The sequence below is a fragment of the Mesitornis unicolor genome, unplaced genomic scaffold, assembly GCF_000695765.1.
Source record: "Mesitornis unicolor isolate BGI_N332 unplaced genomic scaffold, ASM69576v1 scaffold221, whole genome shotgun sequence".
Classification (NCBI taxonomy): Eukaryota; Metazoa; Chordata; class Aves; order Mesitornithiformes; family Mesitornithidae; genus Mesitornis; species Mesitornis unicolor.
This window is the reverse complement of record NW_010162946.1, coordinates 208150-221429: the sequence shown is the minus strand read 5'-3', so window position 1 is coordinate 221429 and position 13280 is coordinate 208150. Positions and strand designations below refer to the sequence as shown.

The 13280-nt window shown below is 41.3% G+C and overlaps 1 protein-coding gene across 1 annotated transcript in view; it reads right to left on the bottom strand.

Annotated features, from left to right (window-relative positions):
* The window catches only part of UNC5C (unc-5 homolog C (C. elegans)), an 87397-nt gene that overhangs the window by 24822 nt on the left and 49295 nt on the right, over positions 1-13280 (bottom strand). The window lies entirely within an intron of this gene.

The window sequence follows — 13280 nt, the reverse complement described above, 5'->3', positions numbered from 1 at the left end:
TTCCCTATCTACTCATTCATCTATCTAGTATCCAGGCTGGAAAATACTAAACATAACACACATTATAGACTTACTCTCATAAAGCAAATTCAACCTATGAAATAAAATAGCATGTCTAAGTGACATGGTGTCATAATACTGGTATTTAGTGGTTCATCTGATAAAAAAGTTGTAGGTTTTCAAACTTCAGAAGCCTTATTTTTTTAATTAAAAAAGTAAACAAACAACCAAAAATCCCTTTCCTATGGAACACCTGGAATATCAGGATGTATCCTTGAGTTTGCTTTTTTGAATGATGTGTCAAGCTTTTTCTCCCTTTTATCCATTTCCCTTAAAAAAAATAAAATCTAATAAAGCAGAGAATCAAACACTGAATTCCCATCAATGGCATTAACACATCTGTATTTGGATAAAAGCCGAAGAAAGCACAAGAAATAATGTGGTAATTTACGGAAAGGAACCCAGATTTATTAGAGCTGTCTTGAGAGAAAATGGCCATGATATTTCTACCAGCTGCTTATATCGTATCTTCGGCACTAATTCCAGGCTAATCTCTAGCATCATTATCCACCACTTTTTTCCAAAAAGCCTGAATATATGACCAAAATTTGATGTGTTTCTATGCAGTGAAGAATCTCAGTTTGAGAGATAGTGTAATGAAAAAAGAACGTGCAAAAAACAATCAGACTTTTTTAGTACCCCATTTTTGCTCGTTTGAAACATGTGAAATAATTTTTATTTTATTTTTCTTTTGCTCCCTGCCTTCCGGCCATATAAGCCAGGCTGCCCTGCAGCCGTGGAAGTGGGAGCTGGCAGATGTTGAAAGGGTCTGCTCAATCTCTGTAAGCTCCTACCTGTCAGACCTTCCATGTACCAGCCTCGAAACATCACATTTTTTCTCCTCAGCAGCTCAGAAAGGAGATCTCTGAGCTCCAGCTCAAATAAAAGTTACCCCTCCACCACATTTCTGCCACTCGCTGAGGAAATTTTAATGAGAAGAGGGTTAATTCTCTTCAGTTTCTGTCTCTCAGGCAGCATCTTCTCCCATTTTCCTTGTGCATAAGGGCCGTTATAATTCCGTGTCAACCCCCTGACAGTGAAACTCTGCGACTGCTGTCAAGCACACAGGATGTCATCTCCTCTTCCCAAATATGTCCCTCCTTGCCTAATGTCACAGAACTGGCATAACAGGAAAGCTTGACCCAAGGAACAGCATTGAATTAGCATCCAGGAACATAACATCAAACATTAAACTTACAAGAAAATCCATATTCATTCTGGGTTCTCTGTTCAGTTGAAATAGGATAAATGAAACCTTAAAAAGAAAGAAATTAAACAAAAATGGGAACAAAATCAAATTAATGAGGAGAACAAAAAAAGGAAGCATGAAAAATGGTTTAATTAAAAAAAAAGAAGGAAAAGAAACTGATGGCACTTTAAAATTCTGATACAGCACAGAATTATGATTTTGCATCCCCTGTCTCCTCCAGAGCCTTACTAAGAATTAATAAGCGGGCAGATTGAATTTCTAAGCCAAAATCGGTCTCGAGTCACTAACTTTGGAGTGCTTAAAGTCTTTCTTTTATTGAGCATAAACTCTAATGGATCTAATTTATTTCAGACATCAAGGGTCATTAGCATATGGAAAGTCTTTTTCCCTATCCCTGCCATATGCTTTAATTCCCAGGACATGTTCGGTGAGGCTCTAAACAGTTTTTTTATTTAATTATAGTAGCTTACTGTTGATCTAATAGAGCTAAAGGAGACCTGTCGTCACCGGTCAGAGGTTAAATACCCATTCACTGAGCAGCCTCCACTCACTAAGCCCTCTCTCTGTCATTCCTTGGAATTATTTTATCCTGCCTCTAATCCATGTTCAATAGGAAATCCTCAGGGAGCAAAGAACTTGTCAGCAAACGGGAAACTGAGTGGCTTCTCTTCGAAATTATTACAAAATCAATAAGGCCCCCGGGGTCCTAACATTATTTATTTGAAATCTTTGCAAGCGCCATATATCGACAAAATCATAACACAATTTACAGCTGCATTTCGGGATGGATAAATAAGAGCGATTGTTTCTTTAGTCTTTTCTTTCTGCAGCTCCTACAGTATGGCATGCTGGAGCTGCTTAGTTTGCAGACGAGTCCTGTGAACTCACTGAGCATCACATGGGAAATGAGTGAAATACTCCAAGTCCCTTCCTGCTGGAAAGACAAATGACAAATCCAAAGTAAGCAGGGGAGTCACTGTCAGGGATGGGATTAGAGTCGGTGTAAGGCAGAAGGTACCTCTCCTCCATCACCTCCTCTCCACTGCTTTTGAAGGGAATGTCAGCCCCCTGCCTTGGATCACAGTGCAAGGAGCTCTCACAGCCAGGGACTCCCTGCAGGTGGAACAGAACTGGAAAATGTGCTCCTGGTGTGTGCCTAATGCACGGGGCCACATTACAGGCAGAGCTGGAGTAATAATCCCCAGCTCCCAGAAATACTGAGCTTGGGTGCTCGGCATCTGTTGTGCTTTACTCTTGGCTTCACTGCTTGCTAATGAAGATACAGTCTATCCCAACTGCAGATATAGATATACCACCCCTGCAAAGAAGTCTCCAGACATTAACTATCACGTAAATACTGCCTCAACTGAAATACCAGAGCAAGAAAAGCTGCCTTTTGATGATGATGTTTTTTCTGAGGCATCATGGGACAGACCATATTGCCTTTTTTTTTAACAAAAATTGCTATTTAAAACCTTGTTTCACAGCAATGATTCAAGCCTTACAATTGCTTTTAGAAATAGTATGTTCTTACATTCATTTATTTGGTTCTCTGAGGCAAGTTCACCTACGTGTACTCTCAACACGCGCACTCAATCTTTTGTAATAACTGCTTCCTACTTCTACGAGTGTGCTCCAGGTTTTGGCCATAAAAAGTCAGGCCAGCAACTTCTGAGGGCTTGAGTGAGTGCTCAGCAAGTCTGGGCATGAATTTACAGTACCCTAGTTACTCCCCACTTACTCCCCAGATGAATACTGAGGCCTGTATTTAGTCAACCTAAATTTCAGCTATAACCTTATGCCCAGTAATTCCTCTGGCAAGATGGCTCTGGAGACCAAGAGGCAGCCAGCAGGAAATAGGAGGCACAACGACAAGGTGGAATTTAGGCTCTGCAGTGTGAGCTCTCCTTTTCCTCTCTCCTTACATTGCATTTCAGCTGGCAAGTTTCGCATTCAAGGTGATGCATCGTTCCTGCCACGTCTGAGGTGATCTAGCAACTGCCTCTCAAAGGGCACAAAGGACTGAATTAGCTGTGATATTACTGAAAGTGTTCTCTCCTCCCAGAAAAATGGAAATCCACATTCAAGTCTTTTCAGCAAAATAAACAAGTGTGGTCCTCAAACACTGAAAGAAATTTACCTCATTGCAACCTCTTCATAGGCCCTCTTTGTCACAAATACTTATTTGCACCTTACAAGTTTACATAGATTCTCTTAGTGATAACTATGGAGAGCATCTTCGCAGCTATGTCAAGGTGACACCAATTTCTTCAACAGAAATGTTTTGTTATGTATTCAAATGCACATCTATTAAAACAGGAGGAAAGAGGCAAGGATTCTGCTTGCAGCTTCCATGACCCTTGCAAACCAACACGCTTAGTGAAGTGAGTTTGATTTTATTCTCCTGGGTGTGCAGCAAACTGAACCAAGCACCCAACTCCAGCCAACTGCTGCCATGCAAACACAGTCTGGTTTGCTCAAGCACCTGCAAGGACGCATTTTCAGCATGAAAAAGTTGAGGTTTTTACACAGAAGAAAGGCGTGGCTGAGGTGGAAGGGTTAAGGGCTGCTGAGTGAGATGCCATGAATTTGAGTAATGTGCATGCCAGTTTTTTGCTGAGGGACAGGAGTCACAGCTGACCAAATTAAGCATATTTGTTGGAGATGACTCAAACACAGCAACTACAGAAGCCTTCTGCCATCTGGACAGGACTCTTTAGAACAAAACTACTTCTAAATGCTTCTTTGTCATGAAACCAGTCTTCCAAAAGGGAGTGGGCACTGCAGTGGCAGCGTGAAGCTGAAGGCTTGCAGCCGTGCCCTGGTGGTGGCGGCTGGGCAGGAGGTAGGGCTATTGCCATGCTGCCAGGACAAGAGCACAGGTATTACTTTAAAAAGTTGGATTTCACACTGGTCCCTCTGACTACGCCTTCAAACAATGAGAAAGGACATTTTTGTCAGATAATGGTGCAGACCTGCTGAGATTAGTAACTGAAATAATGAAGAATGACTTTCCTCCTCTCTTCAAAGTAACTGCAGTGAAAAGAGATCTTTTTCTTGTTGTGGTTTTTTTTTTCCTTCTTGGATCAACAGCAGTGCTTGGCAAGTACCTGAGGGACTTCTACCAGGATCATCAAAATTTTTAACGAGGGTGAATTCAGAAAGGTGCTGATGGGTTTGACTCTGGGAAGGCTGCTGAGGCTGCTGACTCACACTCGGAGCAGCTGGTTTCACAGTGAGCTACTTGCTTTGAGAAAAGTAATTTAAGCTTCTGCCTACAGCTTCTTGGGAAATGTACATTTTCAAAGGGGCTTTTGATGTTTTGTTGTGTAACTTACTGCTGGATGAGTAAAATAGTAATAAACACACTTTACACTTGCATAGCCCTTTCTGTTTGAGGCTCTCAGAGTCTTAACGAAAGTAGGTGTTTCCCTCATTTTGCAAGCACCTCACCCTACGCTGTACCCTGAGAATAAGTGAGAGGATTGGTTAATGCACAGAAATTTCACCACTGTAATTGCATGGTAAATGCATTCATTTAAAAGCCTTTAATTAAGTTGATGTTTCTCCATGCATTCTACTTTACATTTCACTTTAGGCTTGTAAATACATTTTTTGTCCCTGTGGAAGTGCTTCTATTAAGTATTAAAAGTGGGCTTTTTTTAAACTAAAGTAACTACACTGGCACAAATCCTTTGTACAGATGCAGATGTATCACCATAAAGGTGTATTTCTATAAAGCATGTGAAGAGCAATTGAAGCACCTTTATAATGATGTAACACACAGGGAACAGCGGAGAATGGGCACTATGTCACATTGTACCGGTACAGAGAAAAGCTTCAGCAGGCTTTTTATCAATTTAGTTTAACCGAGTTTCAGCATCAGTTGCACTTGCAGATGTGGAATGTGTCCATTTAACTAAATAGATTTTGAAGCTCATTTAATTAGTTTGGTGTACTGGGTGACAGCAGATGATGTCCAAACGCTGGAAGTCCAGCCTGAGTGTTCTGATCCCACATGCCTTGCTCTGGAGACACATTTGTGCTAGAGACCACAGAGCCTCAACAGCGGGTCTTGGCGGCTGAATGGCCTCCAGCGTATCTGCATGGCTGGGATCATCTGCCTGAGGTGGTCGGCTTTGACAAATAGGCAGGCTGACCCTTTTTATGGCACAAATTCATCTGCTGCAATTTTCCTTGGGAGGTATAGATAAATCAGCTGCCAGGTTAGGGAAAAATAACGCACTAGGGAATGGAAGAATCTCAGACCCATGCAAGATAATTGTACAGAGACTATGGCATTGACTACTGTGAGACTGAGATTGAAACAGAGCATCACCAAAGAGTCACCAAAACAACTTTTCTGAGCTCTCTTTTTTTTTCTGCTGCAGAAGAGTCTACCCCTCGGCAGACTCACAGGCATATATACTCAGACTGGGAACTCAGTATTATGACAATGGGCATCCTGAAACCCTGTGTTTGATTTTACATAGAAAGCCTTGGGAATGCACTGCCTTGGCTCGTGAACTGGCATATCTTAAAGACAATTTTTATCCCTGTGGTATAAAACACTAGGTCAAGGCCTCATGCAGAGGGATCTTTGTAACTGGGTCCCCTTTTGGTCCTTAATAGATTTTGCTAGCTTTCCAGTCATGCTGAATTTGTATTAACGGATATCGATTTTAGAGGGAACTGCTCAGATTATGAAAATATTTTACTCTGTTGCTTGCAGAAGATAAAATATTCACATAAGAGAGAAAGAAAAATTCCCAGTTTTCCATTTGTATTTTCCCCAGTTACCTTCTCTCTTCCCAGCAAGTAACTAGGTAAGATGATAGAGCAGCTGAAGGTGATCTTTCTGAGCACCTAATTACTAGGGCTTATATGGTTTGGGTCATATTTACAAAAATATTTACAACTATCCTGCAAAGAAATTGCTTTATACCATTAGCTGCTGAGGTGACAGTTAATGATACATATTTTCAGACTGTCTCAAGGTCAGTGAGAGCTGAAGACATGTGCTGTCATTTAATAAAGTGAAGACTGCATAAAGCATGCCATAAATGCTTGTTTCTTCAATGCATCATATTTTAATCTGGCACCACTTGCTTCTAATCTATAAATGCTCTTTACCCTCTGTGTAGCAGTTTCAAAAGGAGCTAAGGTCACGTAATTACGTGGCCCTTTTGAAAGCCAAGCCACATGACATGTCTCAATAACATCCTGTTGTAATGAACTCAACAAGTTGAGCATAATGTATTGTAACAGCACTTTCCTCCCCTTCCAACTCTGAAGTCAGAGCCCCTAAATTGCCTACAAGAAAAGAAGAGGGCACTCATTCAACAGCCATGTTTCTTTCTCCACTTTGATGGTTCTATCCAGTGTAGCGACACTGAAGTAGGAATAAGCTCTTGCTGACAACAGGCTCTGAACCACACAGCTACGACAGACAGATGAACAGGGACTGATTCCCACATGTAAATGCCTAAAATGTGAAGAAAGCACCTCTGAAATGATTTAAAGTAGGTACGTGGTGCCTACATTGTGACATGAGTTTACTGGAACAACCCTTGTTTCTCTGTGATACATACACATCAGATGAGTTCCAGTACTGAATAACTCAAATCCAGCAAGCTGGTCATTTTTCCCATACCAGTCCCAAACAACATGTACCCAATTGCTCTGTTCTTAATTCTCACTATGAGGTCTTTCTTCAGCATTAATTCAGTGATCTCGCTCTCTCCCCAATGCCAGTGGCTCAGATTTTTCTTTTAAATCTTTGGGTTTTGCTGAAAGTCTCTGTAATCAGTCTTGGAAATTATCCTGACAAATTATCTCAATGAGTAAAGAAACAGTATATACTGCCATTTCCAAATTGCAGGTTCTAGAAATATAGCTTCTTCCCCTTTTCCTGTAAAATGATATTCTCAATACAAAGACAGTCCCATTTCAAATTTTGTAAAACTCTGCTGTCCTCAGAAGAGACATCCAGCAATTCTGAATTCCACTAGAAAAAGACAATTTTGAGAAACTGGAGAAAAGACAGATGCCCCTGCAGTGTTTGCAGTGCTGTGACTACCATGGTGACCCAGCATTACCAGTCGTGTTTTCATCTCACGCCTCCTTTGCCTTACCCAGTTCCCCATCACCTCTCAACAATCCTACAGCTATCACCAGCTTGCTGAATTTCTTCACTATTCTTAAAGGAAATTCTAGATGTGCAAAGGCTCAAAGCTTTCAAAAGATACTTTCCAAAAAGACTTTCAAAATGTTAACTCAGATGCACTGCAATGCTACAGGTTTCCATCTAGTCTCTATGATGTACAAAAAGTCACATATTCTCATGTTAGGAGAAGGAATTTAGAAGACTTAATTCAACATCCTGGAGTTTTTAATTGCTCTGTGCAGGTCAGAGCAGCCAGACTGCGATTGCACAAACTTCCGGAATTTTCTTTTCTATATTTTCCTTATTCTGTATTTTCCTTATTTCCTTTTCTATTTTCCTTTTCTACAAGAGCAACCATAGAGTAAATCCCGTATTCTGACTGTTTAGTAAGGCTTCACGTTCACTTAACATGTTGCTAATGCAGATTTACCACAGGAGAAATATTAACAATAATCTTTGAACTGTAATTGCTGTTAATTGTTTGTCTCCCCTGCTATTTCCCAGGAATTCTAGCACATAAAGATGTGGTATCTTATACCTTATTTGTGGTGGTTAAAAATTAGAAAAAAGCCAGACCAACAACAAAGTCCCTGGAGCTCTCAGACAGAATGTGCCCAGCTTCTTCCTACATTTGCTATTCTAAAGAAAGACCTTCATGTCTGCAGTAATGATGCTGAAGGTCAGATATGATATCAGGCATCCCAGAGATAATTCAGAGTAATTTATTTTCATTCTAAAGGACTAATTATTGGCATGTTCAAGGTGGGCTAATAAACAGGGAGCTTGAGGTTTTGTGACCGATTATTTACTTGGCTATTATCTCAGATCTTTCCCGAGCAGGTAGGTGAAATGGGAAGTCTCTCTTGTTCTGTCCTTGAACGGGAGTTTATGATACACTATAATTAAGATTGCAGCTATGTTTTCATTTTAAATGAGATTGCTGACATTTTGTTAACACCATTAGAAAGGTCTTGCCTGAGTTTAAACATGCATGTCACCTATATGGGAGTGGGGGAAGATGGAAGAGTAAGATAACTTGTTGCTAAAATTTGATGTGGATTAGAATAGGCAATTTTGACATTATGCAATCTTTTACAGTTAAGGAGTTCGACCTTTTGGCTAAATCTTATGTCAGTCTTCAGTATCGTAGAAACACAGAATCTTAACATTGGGTTTGTTACCCATGTTTGACAGCAAAAGTAAACACATGTCTGGCGTTGCAATTTGCTAGATTGTGTATTTGCAAATTCCACATCTGCAATGGCTGAACATTAAATAGACTTCCTAGGGGTTGTCTTGTTTTGCCATTGTAGTGGCAGAAGAGCACACAGGCTACCAGGAGAGCTGCGACAGGGATGTGGGGTAGCACTGCAGAGGAGACACGTGGCAAAAAACAAGATGGAGGAAGGGACAGCTGGGAGAGGACCTAGAAGGGGGATCAACACTGTTAGGACTCCTGGGAAAAAGGCCTGTGAAAGTATGAGTTATCCACATGGATGTTCAGTGGCACGTACTGAAATCTTTGGCAGGTCTATAAGCTCACAGGTAAGGTAACTTCTATTCTCTGGCTTTCTGGCTTGTAACCTCAAAAAATCCCTGAGGCTCAGAGTCAGTTTAGCAGCTCAGTGTCTGTTTCCTAAACTGTAGAAACTTCCTTCCCCAACATGAGTCCTTTGTTTAAGGATGCTGCCAGTATTTTCATTAGTTCTTTATGTAGATACAGATTTAGAAACAAAGAGCGCTGAGTTTTACTCCCGATCCTGCCATCGACTCTGTGATGAGCCTTGGGCTGCTCAGGTAACCTCACTCTGCCTGACACCCTGCCAGGAAAGCAAAAATCATTAAATATACCCACCTTTGTACATGGTAAGGAAAACACAAACAGACATTACTGTGACTGTATGGTTGCTGGTTTTTCCACAATTAAGATAATTACCAGTTAGAATTTATAATAAGCTTGCCTTTTTCTTTCATCTGAGTGACTTCTCTTTTTTTAATGTGCAGAGGAATAAGGGAAGAATAAAAGAAAAAACAAGGGAATTAAGAAGAATGAAAATTATAGATGGACAAGGTTGGAGTTTTTCTCCTTTCTGCATGGCTGTAATATTTTTGAAGTAGTTGAGATTTTTCAAAACAGCCCAGAGATATTAAAGCACCTGCCTTTCATTAAAATTAATGTGGAAGTGGCTTGTTCTGACCTGACTGGGTAAAACACAGTGATTTCAGTGTCCTGGGTTCTACCTGTGGCTCTGCCCTTCTGTTTTCTCTTAATGCTTTTATCTGTTTCGAGCAGTAGGTTTTCTAGGCAAGAACTCTCAGTTGCAGAGGGCCCACCAGAGTGTGGATGCTGCTCAGCTGGGGATTTCTCATGCTGCTACAATAAAAATAAAGATGAGTCATAACTCCAAAATCCGTGCATATACCCCCTTGGCTGTGACACCATTATGCAGTAGTTGGGTTAAAAACAGAATTACACATTTCTTCACTCATATCAAATAACAAAAGTACAGAAAACTTCCTCTAGGAACAGATGAGGTGTGTTCTTCAAATGAATGAACCCCTTCCTGAAACAGGCCAGGTGCCTGTATCATTATGCTGACAGACTGAACATATTAGAAGTTCTCTCTTGATCCACGTGCTCTTAATAAAAGGTTTTATTTCATTCTTCTGCACACACAGGCTTCTGTTGCAGTCTCCCTTGAGAGAGCTTTGCTTCCCTCCTGGAGTCTGGAAAACATTCCCCTGCTCTTTGCACAGTGATCTGATCTGGAGGACCTGAGGTCCTCATCAAACTGCTCTGCCCTCCAATTTTTCCCTGAATGCTTGCTTTCAAAACAAGCCAAAAAGGGAAACGAATGCTTATCCCATTAGAGGTCCTGGCATGTTACATTAAACAAGCAGGCATGCGTAGAACATATATGTTTCAGCAAGAAAGAGATGTTAGTATCACGTTAACCTTGCTTTCTATTCAAGATCTGTGTCTAAGTAAGCACGAGACTGGGAAAGGGCACCAGTTAACCATTCTGTGCACAAGCATGACAAACTGCATCTTTTTCACTCACAGGCACTATCGAGACGGAACCTTGTGAACCCCATACTGCTTTTCAGATGAGGATTTCAAAGCACTTAGCAAATATAGATTTGCCATCATCATTTAACAGCAATTCACTCTCGATTAGAAGGCAGCCTTTTTTAAAACAAGGAATAGAATTAATAGGCTGGTAATAACATCTTAACCATGGTACAGGTGCCTTTTTCTCAAGTGGTCTATCTGCCATTTGAATTTCCAAGTACTTAAGCAACATGCAGGGAGAGAACCAAAATTACCTCAGAGTTAGTCCAGAGTGCTGTCTAATGATGTTTTGAATCTTTTCTTTCATTCTTTAAGTGATAGTAGCATGTTTCATTCATGCTTATTTATTTAAATGCAAAGCAACAAAGGAAAAGTCCACACTGGATCTGATGACACTTAGCAACAATTCACAAGTGGAAATTTCCTTTCGGCCCTTTTCAATGACTGATTTGTATTCCATATTGTGAGACTGTATGAAGAGAACAGTTTTCACTACACAGAGCAACAGCACTATTTATGTAACTACATAATCCACAGTCCTCAAGCGACAACATGTGCTTCGGTATTACCTTGCTGCTGTAAGATAGCTAGCCCTGTGTTTTGGAAAAATTGAAAGCACAACTTAGCCAGCCTTTTATGAAAAACCACAGTGGTCTACTACAGCTGAGAGTGAGCTGAAGAAGGGGTGCTGGTTGTCTCTCTCTGACTGTGCTAGTGAGGACCACGGGCAGGATTTCAGAAAAGACTAGCATCTTTACCAGCATGCTCAGGCACCAACCTCACCCCTACAGACTTTCTGTACTTATTTATTCAGGACAGGGAGAATACAGACCTGATCACTGTCACTTCAGATCCTCCACAGAAAGGACACAGGTGAGATGCTCTGAGCATGACAGCTGCCCATCACAACTCTAGTAATAAGTCTTCAGCAAAACCACACAACACAACTAACTCTATGTTGTCCACCTCTTCCTGACTACCAGCAGCATTTTGCACAGAATGCAAAGCAGCATTTGGCCTGCCAGGGACTTTGAGCATGTGTTTGGTACCACACATATAATCTAGCAGTCATTCCAGACTGGGCCCAGCAAAACACTCCCCCTCATACTTTGCTTTAAACATATTTGCGATCTGGTGAAGGGAACTACTTGTGCTGAAGTTTGAGCTGGCACTGGAGTGCTTTGCTTTCTTAGTCCCCACAGAGAACGCCCTCCAAAGTCATTAGGCAGGATGAGCGTAGGGCTAATTGCAGTGTTTCAGTTTATAGCGATCTCCTGTGAGATGCAGTGTGCGCCTTGGAAAGTGTTGTGCCTTGCAATGAAGTATTTACCACAGTGCTCATACTTCAAATGTGAAATGCAACTATGGAGGCAATAATGCAACTAGTGTGGGTGGTAACCAGCCAATTCTTCTTACACCTACAGCATATTTTGTTCCAGAAGATCATATTAATGCTATTATGGGAATTACAAAATTGTTATAATGGGACCTGATAGGCAATATTGTGTATTTAGAAACTTAAAATAGTAAAGACCCCCCTAAACTTCCACTACAGTTGCTTTTCTTCTTCAATTCAGCCTGCTGTGTCTCTGCAGGCTCTCTAGTTTAATGACTGTTCATCCTTTCATGTTAACAGAAAAATACTAACTACTGCATAAGGGAGTGTATGTGTGTACTAGCAAGATCATTAGTCTGAATAAATGCGACAGCAGAGTTGCACGAGAAACGCCACAGTTAGTGGTAAGCACAAACTACAGCTTTGGGTGCAAAATACCGTAATTGCAAGGGATGGAGAAAGCTCCACAGTCTTTATACCCACAGAAATCGATAGTGGTGCAGGCTGCTGCTCTTTGCTTGAGCAGGGGCAGTCTGATGAAAGAGCTTATTGATTTATCCAGCTGATGCTACTGTAGTGAATAACAGACTGGAAGAGAAAGGGCTTGTAAATTAGACTTATTCAATCCAACATTTTCCAGGATATCTTTTATGTACAGCTATACAGAGATATATATTTACAAGTGGGTTTTTGTCAATGCAATAGCCTAGTGACTCCCGGTAAGAGGGTCTGTCTACAGTCTGTCAACTGCGCTCACAGTGCTGAAGTCAACCTTTACGCTCTCACTAAAGGTTGACACTAAGGAGGATGCACCAGGGCACCTAGGAGCAGGATTTGGCTAAAGTGCAGGTAAGCAGCTGGCCAACAGATCTCCTGGAGGGCTATGGCCATAGAAAAAAGGTGGCCATGGCTCCCCTCATGCCATCTGTGCCACGACAGAGCCACTGGCATGAAGGCACTGGAAAAGTCTGCTGTGGATACACAGGCCCTCAGGGTAGGGGAAATGGCAGTGCCAAGCCTGTCCACACCAGCCTCAAATAATGCGGAAAGCAGCGTGGTGTTTCAGGAATGAAAGGAGTCCTGTGTTTCTTCTTAGCTCAGCAGGCAGATTTGCTGTGAATCTAGATCCAAACAGGCAAAAAGTGAGAGAGAGACTGAGCATCAGGCGCACTGCCACCAAGTACGGCAAATCAATCTTCTCAGCAGTGATGGATCAGGGAGCAGGACTGTAAGTTTTACAGGTATATGAAACCCCGCGAGTATAAAGACGCCATTAAAACACTGCCATTAAATTCCAACACTGAAGGATGATCACAGCCCCTGGAACCAAACAGGACAACGTGTGACTGTATATTTTTCATTACCATTTTTTATATATGGTAATATATGGTATTTTCACATATATGTGAAGCAGAATAGAATTCACAGCAGCCTC